The sequence below is a fragment of the Leptonychotes weddellii genome, chromosome 9 (assembly GCF_054177405.1).
Source record: "Leptonychotes weddellii isolate Sample4059 chromosome 9, ASM5417740v2, whole genome shotgun sequence".
Lineage (NCBI taxonomy): Eukaryota > Metazoa > Chordata > Mammalia > Carnivora > Phocidae > Leptonychotes > Leptonychotes weddellii.
Window position 1 is genome coordinate 51,448,217 of NC_138377.1, and position 24,650 is coordinate 51,472,866.

Here is a 24,650-nt window from a genome sequence, read left to right on the forward strand (position 1 = left end):
TACTGGCACAAAAACAGACACATAGATCAATGGAACAGAATAGAGAGCCCAGATGGACTCTCAACTCTATGGTCAACTAATCTTTGACAAAGCAGGAAAGAATGTCCAATGGAAAAAAGACAGTCTCTTCAACAAATGGTGTTGGGAAAATTGGACAGCCACATGCAGAAGAATGAAACTGGACCATTTCCTTACACCACACACAAAAATAGACTCAAAATGTATGAAAGACCTCAATGTGAGGCAGGAGTCCATCAAAATCCTAGAGAAGAACACAGGCAGCAACCTCTTCGACCTCAGCCACAGCAGCTTCTTCCTAGAAACATCGCCAAAGGCAAGGGAAACAAGGGCAAAAATGAACTATTGAGACTTCATCAAGATAAAAAGCTTTTGCATAGCATAGGAAACAGTCAACAAAACCAAAAGACAACCAACAGAATGGGAGAAGATATTTGCAAATGACATATCAGATAAAGGGCTAATATCTAAAATCTATAAAGGACCTATCAAACTCAACACCCAAAGAACAACTAATCCAAACAAGAAATGGGCAGAAAACATGAACAGACATTTTTCCAAAGAAGACATCCAAATGGCTAACAGACACATGAAAAAGTGCTCAACATCGCTCAGCATCAGGGAAATCCAAATCAAAACCTCAATGAGATACCACCTCACACCAGTCAGAATGGCTAAAATTAACAAGTCAGGAAACGACAAATGTTGGCAAGGATGTGGAGAAATGGGAACCCTCCTACACTGTTGGTGGGAAAGCAAGCTGGTGCTCCACTCTGTAAAACCGTGTGGAGGTTCCTCAAAAAGTTGAAAATAGAGCTAGCACATGACCTAGCAATTGCACTACTGGGTATTTACCCCAAAGATACAAATGTAGGGATCCGAAGGGGTATGTGCACCCCGATATTTATAGCAGCAATGTCCACAATAGCCAAACTACAGAAAGAGCCAAGATGTCCATCAACAGATGAATGGATAAAGAAGAGGTGGTATATATATACAATGGAATATTATGCAGCCATCCAAAAAAAAAAACACAAAATCTTGCCATTTCCAACGATGTGGATGGAACTAGAGGGTATTATGCTAAGCGAAATAAGTCAAACAGAGAAAGACATGTATCATATGATCTCACTGATATGAGGAATTGTTAATCTCAGGAAACAAACTGAAGGTTGCTGGAGTGGTGGCAGGTGAGAGGGATGGGGTGGCTGGGTGATGGGACATTGGGGAGGGTATATGCTATTGTGAGTGCTGTGAATTGTGTAAGACTGATGAATCACAGACCTGTACCTCTGAAACAAATACTACATTATATGTTAAAAAAAAAAGAGAGAGAGAAGATAGTAGGAAGGAAAAAACGAAGGGGGGGAATCAGAGGGGGAGATGAACCATGAGAGACTATGGACTCTGAGAAACAAACTGAGGGTTCTAGAGGGGAGGGGAGTGGGAGGATGGGTTAGCCTGGTGATGGGTATTAAAGAGGGCACGTACTGAATGGAGCACTGGGTGTTATACACAAACAATGAATCATGGAACACTACATCAAAAACTAATGATGTAATGTATGGTGATTAACATAACATAATAAAATTAAATTAAAAAAAATAGTATATGAAAACAAATTTGCTCCCCTGGTCTTCTCTACCAGTTAAGGAGAACCCAGGTTATGAAAAACAAAAACAAAGAACTCAACAAAGCATTTCCTATTTTTCTGTAGTTCTTATTTTCTTTTGCAGAGGTATAAACCAGACTGCTTGCTTGGAAGCATTTTGGAGAAATTAGGTTTAGGTTAAATTTTGAGAAAATCACTCATTCCAAGTAAACTACAGTAGACCAGGTGTTATTCAAGCTCAGAGTCAGAGTGGACTATAGCTTTTGACTTTGGCAGACTCCAAGTAGGTTGCAAAAAAACGTTTAGCCTATGTATCAGCACTGTGAGAATGCCTTTTTCTCTTCCTTTCCATTTAAGGGCAGTGTCTACTTTGGCATTAGTGTGGCCAAATTACATTTTCCAGTTATGTAAGAAGTTACACATGGAAAGTTGGATTAAACAGCTCTGTTTCATTTTAGTGATATTTCAGCTTCCTTTCTCTATGGTTTCCTCAACAATTGCTGCTCGGCTGGCCTGCCCCTAAATCTAGCTCAAGGGGTGCCACCCTGCCCAGTCTTTGTTTCCTCTGCCACAAATTGTACCAGTTGTGCTGGCATCCTTGGGCTGTCCATACACAGCCAACTGACCCCACTCCTGGCTCTTCTCCATCTGAGGCCCAACTCACAGAACACCTTCTATGCCTATTTGATATATTGAGTGTAGAGTTGAGAGCAGCTATACACAGCAACCTCACAGGACAGAAGAGACGTAGGAATGCTGCTAAGGGAGGAGCCCGGTGTCAAAAGGAGAGGAAACCCGACCAGGACATGAGAGTGGAAAAACACGAGGCCAGAGAGACACATAAAATAGAGTCAGAGATAGAAGGAGAAAATTGATTAGCAGTACATTGAATCAGACACAATTTTTAACACAGTATTATTTTTAGATAAAAATGACCTAGAAATTAAAAAAAATAGGATTCTAAAATGATTGAATTGTTTAAAACTAAGACTTAAGTCATCTTCTTAAACCATATACTATTTATGCCTAGTTACTTTGCAGGACAGTAGTATATGTTGTTAAATGTCAAACGGACATTTCTGAGTGAGATTTGCTGATTACAGTAGTAAATCCATTCTGTCTCTATGCTCAGTCTTCATGGCTTCAATGTCTGCTTCTTTGAACTGATTCATAAAGTATGACTGTACCTGAGAGAAAATCTGATTTCACTACAAAACCACAGGAAGAGTACCAATTCAGAGATGAAGAATCTTCTAATCCAGTTCATAAAAGAAGAATGCAAGAAACTTTAAGTAGAAGGGAATAGTTGAGCCAAAAGGAAAAAGAAAAAAGATTGGTTTCAGCTTTAGTTCAAGTTTGCAAACAGTAGAATTTGTTAGTCACTTCAGGTATTTGGTTTCTACAAATGTCAAATCTTTTTATTTCCATTTGCTTCCACAAAGATACCTATAATAAAAGACAAGGATTATGAAAATCCATTTTAATACTATCTACAATAATAGGAATCTTTTTACCCCAGCAACCAAAATTTTCTACCTGGAAAAAATACTATAAAAAATCAGAAGCACTATAGCTGAGAAGGAGGTAGATGGCAAGTAACAAAAGAGCAAAGAGGGACGCCTGGGTGGCTCAGTTGGTTAAGCGACTGCCTTCGGCTCAGGTCTTGATCCTGGAGTCCCGGGATCGAGTCCCGCATCGGGCTCCCTGCTCAGCGGGGAGTCTGCTTCTCCCTCTGACCTTCCTCCTCCTCATGCTCTCTGTCTCTCATTCTCTCTCTCTCAAATAAATAAATAAAAAATCTTAAAAAAAAAAAAAAAAAAAAAAAAAAAGAGCAAAGAACACTTGAAAATACTTTTTACTCATACTTTTCATCATTTCAGCTATAAGAAAGCCTGTATTTTTTACCGCCCTTTGACTAAGCTATGCTCATTTCTTTGTAGTCATTCCTACCTTCCAATGGCCACCATTTCATCAGTTAAGAAAATAAAAAATGTAACTTAATACATAAAAAGTTTTTCAAAAATGTAGAGTTCCATTAATCCAAAACTATAAGAAAATAAATTTATTACATTTCAAGCTATAGTAAATGCCTTTAAGATTGCTATACCTTCTTCTCCAGAGAAGACATACAAATGGCTAACAGACACATGAAAAAATGTTCAACATCACTAGCCATCAGGGAAATACAAATCAAAACCACAGTGAGATACCACCTTACACCATTTAGAATGGCAAAAATTAATAAGACAGGAAACAACAAATGTTGGTGAGGATGTAGAGAAAGAGGAACTCTCTTACACTGTTGGTGTAATGCAAGCTGGTACTCTGGAAAACAGTATGGAGGTTCCTCAAGACATTAAAAATAGACTTACTCTACAACCCAGCAATTGCACTACTAGGTATTTACCCAAAAGATACAGACGTAGTGAAAAAGAAGGGGCATATGCACCCCAATGTTCATAGCAGAAATGTTCACAATACCCAAACTGTGGAAGGAGCCTAGATGTCCTTCAACAGATGAATGGATAAAGAAGATGTGGTCCATATATACAACGGAATATTACTCAGCCATCAGAAAGGATGAATACCCACCATTTGCGCTGACATGGATGGAACTGGAGGGGATTATGCTATGTGAAATAAGTCAATCAGAGAAAGACAATTATCATATGGTTTCACTCATATGTGGAATATAAGTGCAGATAACCATAGGGGAAGGGAGGGAAAACTGAATGGGAAGAAAGCAAAGAGGGAGACAAACCATGAGAGACTCTGGACTCTGGGAAACAAACTGAGGATTACAGAAGGGAAGGGAGTCGGGGGGATGGGGTAACCGGTGATGGGTATTGAGGAGGGCACATGTTGTGATGAGCACTGGGTATTATATGCAACTAATGAATGTACTATATGTTGGCTAATTGAACATAATAAAAATTTTTTAATTAAAAAAAAAAGATTGCTGTTTCTTAATTCTTGTTATGTCCTGGTATGCCTCGTGTGCATGTGTAGTTACATGCGTACGTGTATGTGTATACTTTAATTTTATTCTTTAAAGCATAAATTCATATAAAATAAACACTTAAAGAAAACATCCAGGTATATGGTTGAAATAATGATACATAAAGAACATATGCATATAATGTAGCAAATGTAAGTATTATGGCATTAGCAATGCACTGAATATTTTATAAATATAACGAAGCTGGCAAAATTTAAATGATGCTGATCACAGAACCCATCGTGACCCAAACTTCTGAATAAAAGTATTCCTAATTTATTTCAAAGCAATTCTTCTGACCCCACTTTCCAAAGACTGGTCCAAGGTGTTCATGTGTGATAAGCCATGGCCAGGCTGGCTGCACTAAATCCTGTGTAGGCCTGATAATGTAGTAAGAAATACAGCTTGGAACAACATACCTGAATTCTCTTAAATGGTAATAGGTAGAAACAAGTGGTGCATACTCCACCCTGGCCTAAAATAGTATAAATTCAACTGGCTTGGCAGATACCTCACTCTGCACAAGCTTCAGATAACACCAAACTCTGGATGTGTAAACTTCAAGAAAAGCAAAGGAAAATACTGGGACCTTATACTCTTGAAGTATATTTTATGCATATCTTCTTCATTGGGTGTAGGTATAAGAGTAAAGCAAACTAAAAGGGACATAAACCAAATCCTATATATTGTTGTTGCCATTTCTCAAACATGAAACTGATGATTTGATCTGGCCCTGCTCTTGTTGGAATCAACAGGAATAAGTATAGAACAAGAAAGGACTAAAATAAGGCTGAGACCACCAGGCTTCCTGGATATCTGACTACCTCTAGGATCAGGGTCACTTGATCTGTGGAATCTAAGAGAAAACTTCTGAGAAGACAGGTTATTTAAGAAGTAGCCTGTTAAGACAGAAGATTTGCCAGCTCTGCCAAATCCCTCCCTTAAGTCATTACCCATCATTTCAATGCTATTAAATTGCGATCATCTTGAAGGAATTTCAGTAGAATGTAAGCTGGAACACCCAGGCCTAAGTAAGGCAAGCCTGTTATGGAGATTTGGGGCCAGGGTCTGGATGCAGGGATGATTGTGGATATAAGCGGAATCTTTCCCATAGAATTCCTCAGTTCCGGTGGGATTCATACAAATGCCCATGGATCTGGCAGCCCAGAATGTCAGCCTTCTGGCCACAGGTTTATTATCCTTTCCGCTTTCTGGCTTCTCTTCTTGGAGGATTCTGGGTAGAGGTTCTCAGAAGCACTGGCAATCTCCCTCCCAGGTTCACCCCTGGGCCACAGTTCCAAGTAATGTCTCACTCCTAGTTAGACCTAACAGGTAACCCAAACTAATGTGCGTTCCATTTCAAGATGGCAATGTAGGAGGATCTTGAACTGACCTCCTTCCATGAACACGCCAGAATTACAGCTACATAAGGAACAATTTCCTCTGAAAGAAACCCCAAAAGTAGCTGAGCAATTCCTATATGTCAGGTAAATGAGAAAAAACCTACATCAATATGGGTAGTAGAAACAGAGATATGATCTCACTGTAAACCCCACTGCCAGTGTGGCAACCCACTATCTGGAAGGAACTCAAAATTCCAAGCTGCTCTCGGAGAAGTGAAGGGTTTGAACCCCATGTCTGAAACCCCAAACTTTGAGATCTATGCCTGAGAAATGAGACCCAAAATACCTGGCTTTGAAAGCCAATGGGGCTTGCATCTGTGAGACCCACAAAACTATAGGAACTGAGAAACAGTTCTTAAAGGGCCACAAGCTCATCTGGCTAGCTCCCAGAGCCCGGTGCAGAGGTAGCTGACTGAAACACACCTGAAAGAGTCCTGTTTGTTTATCTTAAAGCTCAAGCCTGAGGAACAAGGCATCTAACTTAAAACACATCTAGGGGCCTACTGAAATATTCTCCAGAGACAGAGACCAGCAGGTACCATCTTTGCTCTCTCCCTCTGCCTCACTCAAGGTCACCGGTATCTCCTGGGAAGGAGCTTGTACACACTTCTGGTGCCCTGGTTTCTACAGCTGCCACCCGGGGATGCCCCTTGATTGGGTGGCTCTGGCGGCCACCAGGGTTTACATTCATACATCTCACAGGACTATAACAAATGGAGAAAGCCTTCTTAACTAGCCACCTCCCCAAGCAGAGAAGCAAGAGATTGAAATGCCCCATTTTTCTGTGAAAGGGGCCTATTAGCTTCACAGCTGCTGCTGGAGGGGCAGGCTTATAATTAAACACACATCTAAGGGCCAACTATAATCTTTTCCAGAGACCTTGGAGGGAGGGCTCTCCCTGTGCCTCATTCCTTGACACCAGTCTTGGCAATGATTTTCTGGATTTGACACTAAAGAAAAGGCAACAAAAGCAAAAATAAACAAGTGGGACTACATCAAACTAAAAAGCTTCTGCACAGCAAAGGAAACCATCAACAAAATGAAAAGACAACCTACTGAATGGGAGAAAATATTCACAAATCACATATCTGTTAAGGGGCTAATATCCAAAGTACATAAAGAACTCATACAACTCAATAACCAAAAAACAAGCAACTGACTAAAAAATGGGCAGAGGATCTGAATAGACAGGTTTTCAAAGAAGATATATAGGTGGCCAACAGGTACTTGAAAAGGTACTCAACATCACTAACCATCAGGGAAATGCAAACCAAAGCCACAGTGAGATATGGCTATTATCAAAAAAAAAAAGAAAAGAAAGAACAAATGTTGGTAACAATATAAAAAATAAGTAACAGGAAAGCATTGTTGGTGGGAATGTAGACTGGTGCAGCCACTATGGAAAACAGTATGGAAGTTCCTCAGATAATTACAAAACAACTACCATATGATCCAGCAATTCCACTTCTGGGTATTTATCCAATGGAAACAAAAATACTAACTCAAAAAGACATCTGCACCCTCATGTTCATTACAGCTTTATGTTCAATAGCCAAGATATGGCAAAGATCTAAGTCTCCATCAATGGCATGTGTGTGCACGCACGCACACACACATGACTATTAATCCATTATTAAAAAAAAAAGGGAAATCCTGCCATTTGTGACAACATGAATGGACTGGGGCATTATGCTACGTGAAATAAGTCAGACAGAGAAAGACACATACCATATGATCTCACTTATATGTGAAATCTAAAAAAGAAAAAAAAAAGTGATTGCCAGGTGTAAAGGGTAGGGGAGTGAAATGGACAAAGGTGACCAAAAAGTACAAATTTTAAGTTATAAAGTAAGTCCTGAGGATGTTATGTGCAGTATGGTAACTATAGCTAATGATATTGCATTGTGTTTTTGAAAGCTGCTAAGATGGTAGATCTTTAAAATTCTCACCACAAGGAAAAAAATGTGTAACTCTGTATGGCAATAGGTATTAACTAAACTTATTGTGGTTTTCATTTTGCAATATATACATACATCAAATTGTTACGTTGTATTCCTGAAATTAATGTTACATGTCAAGTATATTGCAATAAAGAAAAAAAAAACTAATGTGGACGAGATAATGTAATGATCAATGTGAGAGTCAAGAATACCCAATCCAGGGGATGGGAGGGAACAGCATGACTTGGTAAGCCCCACCTTGTCCTTCTGCCAGATGCTAGGCCCTATTCCAAACTTGTTGGCTATTCTACTGCATCACAAGTAGGGAATCTTCAGAAAGGAGTCTCAGGCCCTTTCAGCACAGAAGAAACACTTGACTAAAGGACACAAGGAAAAAATGGATTCAGGTCACCAGCTCTAGAGTAGAGAGAGACTGTGCTAGTTTACTCTCTAGAAAAAAGCAAGTCCCGGGTTTATAGGGGGGCTCCATCCAATGTCTTGTAATGATCATGGACCTATTGGTACTTTGTGAGGTGCCTGGCAATGCTAACTTCGGATGAACTTCATCAGGGATGATGGGGAAGGAGTAGCATAGAGTCACAGAAATGTCAGGTATGAACTGGATCCTGCCTGGTTTGTGTATGTAGTAGCTGAGAAAATCTCTGGATTTAGTAGTGATAGAATGCAGCAGTATATTGTGCTTGTAAGCCAGATGATCCCAGTTCTACTGGATATCTTACAAAGCTCAGACTCATTCCTCTTCCCCTTCTGCCTAGAAGCTGCTTAGCATTGATGAGATCTTAACCAGTGATCCCACTACCAACCTGCAGAAATGAGTGTTAAGGACAAAGTGTAGCAGACTCAAGGGTGGGCTTCATAAATCACTCAGGATCCCCAAATGAAAGGACATTTGTATAGCTGGTTAAAAAGGCAGTTGAGAACTTTGGACCCAACACACATGGTACTTCGTTCTGTCCAGGTTTGGCAGAGAACAGGGTATGCCAGTGTGCTGAACTGGTGGGAAGAATATTAAAGAAAATAGTCTCCAAACTTGGGCGGAGGTGGCAATCTCTGTAAAGAAAGTATATTTTTTATGAAATTTATATGAAAGTAAATGGGAGAGAGAAATTATTCTCAAGAGAAATGACCTTATAAAGTCTGCAATAACTTAAGCTTAAAGAACTGTTCTTAATGGAGGCTAGTAAAATGAAGAGCTACCAAAATGAAAGCATGCACATGGACCAAAATCCACTAAATGCCACTCTTTTAAATTTTTAATAGCCAAGCCCTCATTGTCATTTGTACCAGTCTTCAAATCTTGAACAGATTTTTGGTCTATCTTCCACTTTAGACAGATGAAACTTGAATATATAGATTGTTCAGAGTTTTTTGTGAAGGTTCTTTTTTCATTAACTGGTTTGGCATTTTTAGATGTTTATTAGAACTATATATTTATTATTTTGTATTATATGGACACTATCTCACTTGACATTATATTTTTTTCTAAACTGACATATTCACTGTATCGTATAGACACTCTCTCTCTTTCATTAAAGAATAAGGTCTGGCCAATAGCTTATAATAAAGATGGAAAAAGGGGAAAAGCTAGAATCAAATCTACAAAATTAACTTAAGAATCCTATGCAAATACTATCACAAACACCAGGGTCTAGTTTGCTAACATCACCTATATCACGTGTCTCTTTTCTATGAAATGAGGAAAGAAAGGATAAATAATTTCACATTGATTTTAACCTATCAACAAATTCGTAAGAACTGAAGAAGTGTAACCTATCTCTATACAAGCATGAATAGTGATTGTACTTTATTCCAATAAGAACCCAATTTTAAAAAGCATCAGTAAAAATCTCATTATTTTATAGTTCATCAACAATGGTAAGAGACAAAAATAAATGGGAAATAATTTTATTTCATCATTCTAAATGAATGCAAATCCATTATGAAGAGACCAAGAAAAAGTTCATACTCCAGTGTAAAATTCATAGGGTTTTAAAATAAATGCTTCATTCTATCTGAAGCACATTAAGTTTTCTCTTCCTCATTACTGTCTCTAGTGAAGCAATTCTGATTTTTGTGCATTTCACTATTAATGTGCATAGCGTTCTGAAATAAACTGACAATTTCTACAGAAAAACAGCTATCAATCTACTAGTTGATAAGCAAGCAGACATAAAGCTTTTCATACTTAGTGTTTCCAAGTAAACCACTCTCAATATACACTCATTCAACATGCAAACTTTGAAGGAATTGTATCATCTCTGTGCATTTGAGAGGAAAGCAAATGAGAGGTGTAAGTTAAAAACTCTAGAATGAAACATTACTTCCATGACAATGAAGAGTATTGAAAGAACTGGCTAACTATATTGATTTGACTGAACACAAGCAAGATGATGTTTTAAAAAAGAGGAAACTAGAATAAATATGCCTTAGGGAACCTTGTTAGTGAAATATTTCACAAGGGAATGCCCTTGTAAACAATACTAGAATGACAGCACAAAGAGGGCTAAGACAAGAAAGCAAAATAAAATGACAGCAACAAATAAAGAACTGAAACTATAGAAAAACAGAGACAATGGATTAATGAAGCAAATCTGCATACTAGAACTTATTAATATTTATTTATAGCAACACTACGATAAAGAAAATTGGCCAATGTGGTCAATTCCAAAAATCAGTGGCAGCTGTAAGACTTTTAAGTTACTCATTTTTCCCTTCCTACTATCCTTTTTTTTTAAATAATTAAGAAGTTTTATTTTTTGAATGTGTATATTTTGGCATACAGACTTCACATCTAGTGTAAAATCAGTTTGAATATTTTAATAAGTAAGGAAAGCCTAATGGGTTTTTGATTAAAGAATTATGTTTTGGTATAATTGTCATTCCCAATATATCATTATTTTTATCTATTCTTTGGAAAACAGCAGTATGCACTTATTAATAAATTAAGACTATGTTTAAAAAAAAGACTTTTAAGTTAGTCAAAACAGTTGATTGTACTATCCTACACAAAGTATTTGATGTCTAACCTCTCTGGTGCACTCACTAAGCACCCGCTATTATTCATTTATGAAAAGTATAAGGGCTTCTGAAATACTCTGAATACTAAGATATGCATAAATATGGGAGGATTTCTAAATATAATTTCTAAATATATTCTAGATATAATTTAACTGGAATGTTTTATTGTGCTTTCATTTTTTAATGTTTGAAATTAACATTTTTAATACTTAACATGTCTAATGCTCAAAGATATGCATATGCATACACATTTCTTTCCTATTGGACATCTGAGAATACACATATAGGCACACCACTTAAAAATGTCATGGCTCTACTATCACTTCTAACCCTCCAAGGAGAACCCTTCAGAATGAAGTAATTCACCTTCATACCTCCTGCCTCATCACAGCAACATTCTAGTACCTAATATACTTCCAGTCACTATGTATTTTGTCTTCTTCCACATGCTTCCAAAGTACATTTCATTTTAAGTGTATAAATTATGGATAGCATATCTCTTTTTGGTCATAGATGCATCTTTATCATAAAGTAGCTCTATTAGTGAAGCCCATGTCAAGACTTCAAATGAAGTTTGTGCTGACTTTATTTTCAGAGAAAACCGACCTGCCTCTTCCTTTCATAGCTGAGGCATTGTCATATGAATGTTAATGCTTTTTCTTCTTAAACTAATAAAGCTTGAAATGCACACACTGATGGAATAAGTGTTATTGTGTCAGTGAGGCTTTAGGCCAATGTGTTATCCTTTCCACAGTAAGAATCTAAGAATTTAATTTGTGAATATTGGATCTATGATGTTCAAGGATATTTAAATTCAAAATAAGCTGTCCTCTAAGGAGTAAATATATGTTGATAACCTCATTATGTCTTGGCTCATCTATAATATGACCTCATTACTGTAAACCAAAGAAAACTGTAAAATGAAGTGATAATGACAAATTATTTCCTAAAATAAAAAAAGATCATTCAGCTAAAAAGTGATAGTGCTGGGATTTAAACAAATTAGGAGAAAATGATATATTTGGTGTATTAACATAAGTATAGGTCATTTTGGCAATTTAATGTTACAATTCCCCTTTTAAAAGATTTAGAAGTTCTTGGGCGCCTGGGTGGCTCAGTCATTAAGCGTCTGCCTTCGGCTCAGGTCATGATCCCAGGGTCCTGGGATCGAGTCCCACATCGGGCTCCCTGCTCCGCGGGAAGCCTGCTTCTCCATCTCCCACTCCCGCTGCTGGTGTTCCTGCTCTCGCTATCTCTGTCTGTCAAATAAATAAACAAAATCTTTAAAAATAAATAAATAAAAAATAAAAGATTTAGAAGTTCTCTAACAATAACGTCAACTAATATCTGTACTTTATTTGAACAAATACGCTTTCGTAAGTGTTTAGGTCAGTGTTACAAATGGGGGAGCTAGTAAGTGACACCTTGGAGTTTCAAATTTAGATCTTTTCCCTAGACTTGAGACAATACCCAGCACCTAAACCCAGATCCATTCAATGATCATGTGCTTAACTTTGGAGTTTAATTCTTCTGGCCTTCATGGACTCTGAAAAACAAACTGAGGGTTCTAGAGGGGAGGGGGGTGGGAGGATGGGTTGGCCTGGTGGTGGGTATTGAGGAGGGCACATTCTGCATGGAGCACTGGGTGTTGTGCACAAACAATGAATCATGGAACACTTCATCCAAAACTAATGATGTAATGTATGGGGATTAACATAAGAATAAAAAAAAATTAAAAAAAAATAAAAAAATAAAAAAAAATAATTCTTCTGGCCTTCAGTGTCCTTATGAATAAAAGAATTAAGTGATCACTAAGCTCCATTATAGTGTTTTGAAATTAAAATGTATTCTTTAAGTCTGATTAGACATAATAAAAGATTCATGAGATAGGAAATTATGTGTTTTAAGTGGAGGCTAGTGATTTGCAAAACAGAGCTTTACCCTATAGAACCAAGCAAATTTTGCAATATGACAAGTAAACCATTATGTGCATGTTTCTTTTCTCATAATATGTGCCATTCAAACTCACAGGCCCCCTAAGAGGATCAGTATCAAAATGAAAAAAGGAATATAAATACACTTGTAAACTCTTATAAAAAATATGTATTTTTATCCTAACCTCATTTTGTTTTATAGCCTTTTGTTATACAATGCTTTATAACAGCTTTATTGAGATATAATTCACATGCCATAAAATTCACACTTTCAATGTATACAAATCAATGGTTTTTCGTAGATTCATAGAATTTTGCAACCTAATTTTAGACTATTTTCATCACCCTCAAAATAACCCTTCCACCCATTAGCAGATTCTTACCTCCCCCAACCCCTGGTAACCACTAATCTATCTTTTGTTTCTATGGATTACCTACTCTGGTCATTTCAAATCAATGGAGTAGTACACCTCTTGTGACTTTCTTCTTTCACTTGGCATAAGGTTCCCAAGGTTCATCCATGCTGCAGCATATGACAGTATGTGATTCCTTTATATTACCTAATAATATTCCACTGTATAGATATAACAAATTTTATTCAACCATTCATCAGTTGGACTTTTAGGTTGTTTTCACTTTTTGGTTATATGAATAACACTGCTATGAACACTCTTAAGATTTTAAATGGATGTACATTTTCATTTCTCTCGGGTATGTATCTAGGAGTGGAATTGCTGCATTACATGATAAATCTAGGTTTAACATTTTTAGGAACTTCCAAACAAATGTTTTCCGAAGTGGCATTAGCCATTTCATAATCCCAGTAGCAATGTATGAAGATTCCAATTTCTCCACATCTTTGTCAACACTTATTTTTTTATCTTAGTAATCCTAGTGGTTTGAAATGGTATTTCATTGTAATAGTTTTAATTTGCTCTTCCCTAATGACTAACAATATTGAGCATCTTTTCATATGTTTGTGAACCAAATATTTTCTTTGAAGTAGTATCTATACAAATCCTTTGCCCATTTTTAAAATGGGTTATCTTTTTATTGTTGAGTTGTAGGAGTTCTTTATATATTCTAAACACTAGACCTTAACAGATATGATTTCCACATTTTTCCCATTCTTTGTGCTATATTTTCACTTTATTGATGGCATAATTTGAGGAAATATATTTGCATATATAAAAGTCCAATGTTTCAATTTCCCTTTCATTGCTTGTGCTTTTGGCGTCATATCTAAGAAACCATGGCCTAACTCAAAGTGATGAAAATTTACTCATGTCTTCTTCTAACAGTGTAGTAAGTTTTCAAATTAGGAAGTTGAATCTTCCAACATTGTTTTCTTTTCCAAGATTATCTGGCTATTCTGAGTCTCTTGCATTTCTATATGAATCTTAAGTCCAGCTTGTCAATTTCTGCAAAAAATGTCAGCTAAGATTTTGAAAGGGATTGTGTTAAATTTGTAGATTAATTTGGGGAGAATTACAATCTTAAAATGTTGTCTTCTAATCCAAGATCATGGGATATCTTTACATTTATTTAGGTTTTCATTCATTTCTTTCAACAACGTCTTATGGTTTTCAATGTACAATTCTTGCATTTCTTAGTTCAATACTTAAGAATAAATTTAATAATTTATGATGTTACATTAAATGGAATTATTTTAATTTCACTTAATGTTCATTGCCATTGTAATTTTCTTTCAAGTTTTTATTTAAATTCCAGTTAGTTAAAATACAGTGCAATATTAGTTTCAGGTGTAGACTTTAGTGATTCATCCATTGCCAGTGTAATTTTAAACAATCATTGTAAGGGCACTGCTTTGGAAGAATACACAGCTAGGTTTCTCCTTCCTTTAAAAAAAAAAGATTTTATTTATTTATTTGTCAGTCAGAGAAAGAGAATGCAAGCAGGGGGAGTGGTAGGCAGAGGGAGAAGCAGGCTCCCCGCTGGGCAGGGGGCCCGATGCGAGACTCGATCCTAGGACTCTGGGATTATGACCTGAGCTAAAGGCAGATGCTCAACCAACTGAGCCACCCAGGTGTCCCTAGGCTTATACTTTTGCACTTGAATTTGTATTATAAATATTTGATGTGAAGGAGAAGGAAGGCAGAGAAATTTCTTTGTAATTAAGTAGATATTTATATGCTATTATTTTTATTCTTTTTTTTAAGACACAGAACAAGATAGAAAAGGAGAGATATCATTGGAAAATGATGCCAACCAAGAAGAACTGCTCAACTCTGACATCACTGATTCTGCATACTTTATAGAAAAGATACTTGACTCTCTGGGCTCAGACTTAGTTTGCAGCAACATGGCTAAAGGCACCAAGAAGGTCGGAATTGTGGGTAAATACAGGACCCGTTATGGTGCCCCCTCAGGAAAATGGTGAAGAAGATTGAAATAAGACAGCACGCCAAGTACACTTGCTCCTTCTGTGGCAAAATCAAGATGAAAAGACGAGCTGTGGGGATCTGGCATTGTGGCTCCTGCATGAAAACCATCGCTGGTGACGCCTGGACCTACAACACCACTTCTGCTGTCACAGTAAAATCTGCCATCAGAGGACTGAAGGAGTTGAAAGACCAGTAGAAGCTTCACCATTTGAAACATTGCTAGCCTATAATAAATGGGTTAATTTATGTAACAACAACAACAACAAAAGGTACTTGACACTGGTTATCCAAGTCAAACAGAATACACTTAGAAACACAAATGTGGGGAGAAGCAAGACTACAGGACAATACTCTACTTTGAGCCCCATGCCTATGTAAAGCTTTTGTCAATCTGCCTAATAGAACATGTTTTTTCTGGGTCAACGACTGTGGAGTGGCTACCCCTGCTTTGTTATTTTGTTCCTTAAAAATCCCCAGATGTATTGAGGGTCATGTCAAAGTTATGCATGTCCACCCGAAAATGAAAAATTTAGGACAAGAGTTAGTTTTTTGAGTGTCACCAGGTGAACAGTCTTGCTTTATTTTTTTCATACCTTTTCCATCAGCCTCTGTGATGACTGAAAATGACAAAAAAGAGAGAGCAAAAGCAAATGTCAGCCAAAAGAGAGTTGAGGGGAGTAAGTCAAATGTTCTTTGTTAAAAGACCTTTAAAATACCGCAATTACAAGGAGTGAGAGACGAGTTATGACTCAGTATTTGTACCGTGAATCTAACAGCACTTTGAACATATTTATAAACAATGAAGGAAAGGAGATTCAATAAAGATAAAGGCTGTCTAATACCTGACAGTTTTGCCATTCCCATGTGTCTTTTAGTCTTTTGGATTTTTTTCACATTATTCTTCCTAAATAAACCAAAGAAGTAAAGGAAATATATGATTGTGTATGGGTGTGTATATAGATATATACACATCATACAAATATTATCTCAACTCATCATCGACTGTTTCATATCTGTTTTACTATTAACTATATTTTCCTAAATCTTTCAGGAAAAGTGATTCTCTAGATAGACACAAATTTCATCCTGGAGTTTAAGTTCTTTGCACATTACTATGGACCCAATAAGGTATGAGAAGCCTAGAAGATATTGTATTACACATCTATACCTATGTCTTGAATTAATGTTCGTAATTTATCTCACTTGTTTTAATTTAGAGTTTTTGTAGTTAATGAATGCTGAGCCACCTTAAATAGTTTCTGTCTGAGCTTATTGTGCTCTTCTTTACCCATCATTTGTGGTACTGGTAGAAATGTACACATGAGTAATTGAGCCTATAATTACCAAAATGTACACACAGTTGGGCATTCAAAAGGAATATGAATGCTTTTTATTTTTTGCTCCAGTTGCTTTTCAACCTCTAATTTACCCTGCAATATGTTTGTGAACTTAGAAAATACTTTAAAAAACAAATAAATGGACTAATTCAGGGTTAATGAATTTCCAATTAAGATAAAGAACAAGACCGTAGAAGAGATCTTTTTTTATTCCTCTAGTTAACATTTATTCTGCCTCTAAAACTCAGTTAATGTTAGTGTACCAAATAAAAGCTTTCCCGAATATTTTCCTGTATCTTGCTACTCCCAGTCTAAACTAGGTACTACTTGAACTCTCAGAATACCTTGTCCTAGGCAAGAAACAACAAATGTTGGAGAGGTTGTGGAGAAAGGGGAACCCTCTTACACTGTTGGCGGGAATGCAAGTTGGTACAGCCACTTTGGAAAACAGTGTGGAGATTCCTCAAAAATTTAAAAATAGAGCTACCCTATGACCCAGCAATTGCACTACTCGGTATTTACCCCAGAGACACAGATGTAGTGAAAAGAAGGGCCATATACACCCTAATGTTCATAGCAGCAATGTCCACAATAGCCAAACTGTGGAAAGAGCCGAGATGCCCTTCAACAGATGAATGGATAAAGAAGATGTGGCCCATATTCACAATGGAGTATTACTCAGCCATCAGAAAGGATGAATACCCAACTTTTACATCAATATGGATGGGACTGAAAGAGATTATGCTACGTGAAATAAGTCAAGCAGAGAAAGTCAATTATCACATGGTTTCACTTATTTGGGGAACATAAGGTATAGCATGGAGGACATTAGGAGAAGGAAGGGAAAAATGAACGGGGAGAAATCGGAAGGAGAGATGAACCATGAGAGATCATGGACTCTGAGAAACAAACTGAGGGTTTTAGAGGGGAGGGGGTGGGGGATGGGTTAGCCCATTGATGGGTATTAAGGAGGGCACGTACTGCATGGAGCACTGGGTGTTGTAAGAAAACAATGAATCGTGGATCCCTGCATCAAAAACTGGTGATGTATTGTATGGTGACTAACATAACATAATAAAAATAAAAAAAATAAAAAAAAAAAAAACGAAAGAATACCTTGTCCTTACTTTTACCATAGCATGTATCACATGTTTACAAGGTAAATATCTAGTTGCAAACCTACTCCCTAGAGTGGGAGCTTCCTTAGTTCAGGGACCGTGCCTTTCACTTTTGAAACCCTAGTGTCCTACCCTAGTGTTTAATATATGTTTGAAAAATAATAATGAAGGACTTGACACATTCAAAACCATCAATTCTCTATCCTTCATCCCATTTCTGTTCCTTTTGATCTTTTATTACCTGTTTTAAATGGACATAGACCAGGACCCCATGTCAAATTACTGTTTTTAATTCCAGCAAGGGTTCTCATTGAGGCCTTTAGTGGTAGATTAGATTGGACTTCCACTAATCTTCCAGTTTAATAATCTTCTACAAACAAGATTTGCTTTAGATTCACAGTAGTCTCTTTAGTGTTCAGTGATCCATTCAAATCTTAATTCAGGAAGAAAGCCTACATCTGGAGTAGGATTAAGTTAGTTTCTGGTGGATGACTTCAGAGGGCTCAGGAAAGATCCCTATCAAATCTTTCCTGTGAGCCCAATATTGGCCAGTCCAGTTTTTGGTCTTACAAAGAGAACTTGAGATGCCTGAGCTATTGTTAGCTATTAGCAATGGCATCTTAGTATGAATTTATTTTACTGCCTTTTTCCTAACATCTAGCTGAGATCAACTGCCCTAAAGAGTGTGATTTTACTAGACCAGAAGTAAAGCATTCAGGAACCCGTGGTGCTCACTTTCTGGAGGAAAGACCAGGGGGTGGTGCCACATTTGCAGTGTGTACAAAGTCAGAGAGCAGCACAGACCACTGGGGCCTAGGAGGGAAGGAGGGAGGGAGGGAGGGAAGGAGGGAAGAGAGAAAAGAAAAAAAATTGTGTGTGTGTGTGGTAATAATTAATGCTTATAGGAAACTATATTCAGGTATTAAGGGAAGACAAGGGACAAGACACAAATTTCATCAACTCTAAAGTGTGTGTGGTCTATGTAATACCTTTTTTTTTTTTTTTTAATGACAATGACAGAGGAGAGAGGAGTAAGTGGCCCATTTCACCCTTCCAGCTCTAACCCTACTCCACTCGGGAGCAGTATTTTGGCAACATGTCTTCACAGAGTGGATGTGCAATCACTTAAGGAATTAATACAATCACTTTCATTTGATTTGATGTGATTCATGCAGAGTAAAAGGCAATTTTGCATTACAGAAATAATCCTTCATATAGAATACTCTCATAAGGATTCTTCAGACTTAAAGTTCACCTCTCACCCTACCAGAGCATACCAAAAAATGAAATAGGGTCCATATATCTTCTCAGCTGGAATCAGTTATACAAATATCTACCACTGGCATTCCAATGCTGACACTATTATTTCATTTTAAACTGACAATAAAAATCCTGCTGGACACTTTACGATATGTAATCAAATCAATGTCACCAGAAGGATAACAGTTTGGAATTCTTTTTTTTTTTAAGATTTTATTTCTTTATTTGAGAGAGAGAGAGCACAAGTTGTGGGGAGGGGCAGAAGGAGAGGGAGAAGCAGGCTCCCCGTTGAGCAGGGAGCCCGACTAGGGGTTCGATCCCCGGACCCTGGGATCATGACCTGAGCCGAAGGCAGATGCTTACCTGGCTGAGTCACCCAGGTGCCCTAACAATTTGTAATTCTGATCCTAGGAAAGACGTAGACTCTCTGGGTTATAGAAGGCACTAAAGGAAGTACAGTTGACATTAAAGATACAAAGAAGCACTATCAATAACTAACACAATCCCTTCCTTATAGACTGACTACACTAAAAACAACAAAAATATCATGTAACTGGATTACCTACTTGGGTCTCACAACTACCTTGAAAGGTAATCTTAATTGTATTTATCTTAATTATGCAGGACTGTGACAAATGTCACACGACTAATTGTGAAAATGCTAGTGTTGACACTACTTGTCCTATATTTTAGTTCATTGTTTTTTCACCATATCTAGTTTCACCAGAATCCTTCAACCCTTTTGTTGGTTGATCTTGGAATATAGAAACGCTCTAGATCACAAGTTCCTAAAACTTCAGTTATCACTGACCAATAAAAAATAAAAAAGAACTGAAAAAAAAATGGGAAAGACTAATACATGGTTTCTAAAGCTTTATTCTTCTAACAAACTAGCACCTCCAACCACCACAAAAGAAAGGAGAAATTTTACTTCTCAACAGGCATGAAGGATAGCAACACAAAAGGTTTTCCTATAAGTTGAATAAATGGCCAAGTGTACTGGATATCCTTTTTGAGAGAACATCAGGTCATTTTTGGCAAGGCCTCCACCATGGCTAAAAAGAGTTCATTCATTGTAATCCAAGTACCATTTACTGATTACCTATTTTGTGCAAGGCATTGGTCCAGATCCTAACTAATATAAGGATCATTAGTCCAATTCCTGCCTCACAATAGCTTATGATCTAATAAAGACAACAAACCATCAGTATAAGTAAAGACTAAGAGAAGTACCATAAGAGAGGAACAAACCAATCTATGAAGATTGAAAGAAAAATAGACAGCCTCTGGAATCTCTGAGAGTGCAGACCCTCACTCAACATCATGTCCTTGAGGTTCCCCTGGGTTGATGTGTGCATCAATAGTGTGACTTTTTATTGCAGAATAGCGTTCCATTGATGGAGGATTTCTACTTGGATTATTCCTTTAAATTTAGAAAGACTTTTGGATTGTTCTTAGCTTCTAACACAAATAAAGATGCTATAAATATATATTTAAAAAACGTAAGAAAAATAGAGTAACAGTTACCTAAGGAAATCCGAAAAGGCTTCACAGAGAAACTGGAAAATGAAATGGGCCTTAAAGAATAGGTGGCACTCTCAGGAGACAAAGAAGGAGAGAAAGAGGGAGTGTGTGTGTGTGTGTGTGTGAGAGAGAGAGAGAGAGAGAGAGAGAGAGCAGGCATGCACACACATGCACAGATTGGAAGAGGTGAAAGAATGGGAAAAGAACATTCCAGAAAACAATAGGAGCATGGTACAAAGTTCATACCATATCTCAGTAGTAGGCATTATTAAATGTAATTATTAAAGGTTTTAAAAGGAAACTATTATAGAGCAAGAATGCTTTCAGGAAAACCAGTTGTAAGTTTTTTTATTTAGGAAAGTTATCAGAATATATATTATTTCAAGTTCACTGATTTTCAAATTCCAACCACTGGGTCATCACCCATGAAGCTAAAAAAATACATTGCATAGAATAAAAAACTTATAAGACTTTCCTTGTATTTTGGTGATCCAAAAAATGTGTCCCTGGCATTGGCTTCCAGGATGAGGTAGGAACATATCACCCACAGCACTGCCACAAGACATATGAAAGTAAAAGGCAAATGACCTGGAAGAGAAAGCAGACTGGTGAGGACAAGTCGCTATAAAGCTGAGGAAGGACCAAGCATGAGGCATGCCATGCAGGTACTGAAAAGCTAATTCAATTACAAGAAGGGCAAGAGTTGGTACTAATGAGAAAAGTAAACAGGCACCTTGCACCTTTCCCTACTCTTCAAAAGCAGCTGCTAGAGACACAGAATAAGGAGCTACAAAGCCCCAGCTACTCCACAGACCCAGGCCTCAGAACATCAGACAAACTATCCTCGACAGGGTAATATTCAAAGAGCTACTACTGAATAGCATTGTTGGTATCAACACAATTCCTGAAGCTTCAGCCCTTGCCTGCAGAATAGCAAAAAGTTATTTCCAAACACCAATTTCCAATGCAGCAATATCCACACACTTCTGAGCTGCATTAAACCGGTTCTTTAAAAAGCAAGGTCGTCAGAGGATGGCAGAATTCTCATCCCCGACTGCAAATGAAGAGGTAGTTTGGGTCCGAGTATTTATAATATACAATCCTGGTTTTACTTTTAATATCCTCTTGCTTAATAATTGCAAAATAACATTTTATAATCAGCTCAATCTATAAATTGATCACAGAATTTTTATCATCTTTTTATTCCATTTAAAGACATTTTTATTATCTTTTTTTTCTTTCCAGTTGACATTGCTGTTTTATACCACTGTCTTTCAATATCCTTCCATTACTTCATTAATCTACAAGTGGAGGCTTATATGAAAACACTTATTTCAATTTATATTTGATATATATGTTTATCATTCAACTAGTGAATGATCCACTTTTTGCAGAATTCAGTTTCTTGCAGTTGTGGGATTAAGGGCTTTAGTCTTGCTGGCTATTGACCAGAGACCACCTTCAGCTTCTAAAGCCACCCTCAGTTCCTTCCTACATGGGTCTTTCAACATAGGCAACCCAAAACATGGTGACTGTCTTCCTCATAATTAACAAAGGAGTGAGTGACTCCAGCAAGACCAGTGCTACATCTTATGTAACATAATCACACATATCCTATCACATTTGTGTATGCTGTTAATTAGAAGCAAGTCACAGGTCCCATCCATATTCAAGGGGAGGGACTCACACAGGTTATGAACACCAGGAGTTGGGAATCATGTCAGTGACCTTACATCCTGTCTCCTATATTTTTTCTGTAGTCCAAACACTTATAAACAAGAGCTGCCACCTTTTTAGCCCAGTGTTCTTTCTCTTCTTTTCATGAATATGATGAAACTGAGGGTGTGTTCACATATAAAAAATTGTTACATTCACTTACTTTTGGATGTCAGGTTATGCAACTTTTGCCTTCATAAAAGTGGCACCATTATAAAAGTGCAATTCTGAAATTCATTCAGGTCAGGACAGTTGCAGAGAAGCCAAATGTGGTCTCTTAATGGTCATTGGTTAGTTGCTGTGTTGCAAGACCTTGTTACTTCCTTGTGTTTATTTATTTATTTTTATATTTTTGTTAACTTTCATTAAAGTACCCAGAAACAAACTGCAGCAAATAGACAAATGCATATTTTTCATTGCTTTAACTTCTACCATATTTTTCTTAATCCCCTTTGTTAAAAAAAGCACATGAAATCAAAATTGAGTGTTTTTATTTTAAAAATACCAGCTAAGTAGTAGCTAAATATGTTCACATATTAAGATGTTTCTCACATACATAATTTTACATAAGGTCATAACCTTCCTTTTCAAGTTACTTGCTTTAAAAAATATTAAAACTTATTTGCTGTTAATTCAATTTTTTTTCATGAACATTATCCTCCAATTCTAAAGCATTTGTTTGGTGCTGCATATGAAGTTTCTTAGGAACACATAGACATTTCACAAATTATAGGACAGTACTATAAAAATAACTTGAATTCTACTGAACAGAACTTTGTCCCTGACCTTGGTATAAGGCCTAGGTCTTATACTGATTTTATTTCATATTTTGTTTCCCATTTTGTCTTTTTTTTTAATGTTTATTAAATGTTTTACTACATATAACAAAAGATGTTTTAAGAGATTTAACAATAGCAGTTCAAAGTAGAAAGTCAAATTAATGCCAGGCTACTATTGCAAAGATAATCTATCCTAGAAAAAAGAACAAGTATCCATTAAGATAGTATTTACTTTTCCTGAATACTTTCTGCATAGAGTAGGTTAAAACTAATGTGATATGACCTTGACTTTCAGAATAATGCTATTGATGTCATATGGAATATGCTGACAATTAGAAAACGTATCTCAGACTCCTATTATAACAACTAACTTCCTAACAAAGGTGATCTCTGGATTTTGAGATGAGTTGCCTGTTGTTTCTATTTCTGTACTAAAATGTTCATTCACCCAACATCACTGTTTCCCTTTGTAGTCTCTCAGGTGGTGAATGCACAATTATAGTACCCAAAAATACCAAAGGCCTAGGAGAGAAGCAATTTGAACATTCTCCTATTTGCATACCACACGGGTTCCAAACCATTATTCTTATACAAAACATATTCTGCCTTTAAGAGTTACCTGAGGGGTGTGGTGTGGGGACTGGGGGGCTTGAATGTTATCATTCACCCCACTCCACAAGGAATCCAATCCTAAAGCTGTGTTCACAGGGAACAATATTGGAATGGGAAACAAAATACCATTTCAGTAACAGCTGAGTAAACACTGTTGTCCAGTGTGGCATTAGAGAACAAGCTAAGAGAGGCTTTCTGTACCTACACCCTCCATTCTGTGTTTCACATACAAGTCACAGAAAAGTGCTGCATTCACAGGGACAAGTAACAGAAGAGAAGACATCGTGCATGCATACTGACCACTAATGCACAGTAACATCATCCACTGGTAAAGCAAGAAAAATTGACCAACAAATGTTCCAAATTCAGACTAAATCTTTTGTTTCGGGTGGGAATCAGAGAACAAGACTGATCATTTCAGGAAAGAATGATGGCCAGGACTATCCTCAACAGTTTAGCGCCTTTCACTAACTGACCCCTAAACCATTCCTCTCCATACATAGATGATACCTATCAAGCTTACAGACTTTAATGCCTATTCATGTCGTGCCCTGCTCCAGGACCCTTGAATCATGTACCCTTCCCCCATCACTAGTGTGATAAAGAGCTAACTCTATGGCATGATACTATAGCACATTGAGGCTGACTATCTGGGTCAGAGCTACAGCTCATCACTTTAGGAGTGTATGATCTTGAGTAAATTACATAATCTCTAAACCTCCATCTGTAAAATGGAGATATACCTCACAGTGTCCTAACGATAATTAAAGTAGCAAATATAGGTCAAGCCCTTAGCACAGTGCACATGTGATATGTGTCCTCTAAATGTAAGCTGATATTTTATTTTTTTAAGATTTTTTTATTTAGAGAGAGAGCATGAAGTGGGGGAGGGGCAAAGGGAGAGAGAGAGAGAGAGAGAATCTCAAGCAGACTCCATCTGAGTGCAGCGCCCAAC

General features: G+C 37.1%; 1 protein-coding gene and 1 pseudogene across 1 annotated transcript in view; one reads left to right on the forward strand and one right to left on the reverse strand.

The window, feature by feature from the left end:
- The window catches only part of LOC145723448 (uncharacterized), a 1,060,322-nt gene that overhangs the window by 625,891 nt on the left and 409,781 nt on the right, over positions 1 to 24,650 (reverse strand). The gene's annotated exons all lie outside the window — the stretch shown is intronic.
- Positions 15,253 to 15,617, forward strand: LOC102726784 (large ribosomal subunit protein eL43 pseudogene; annotated as a pseudogene).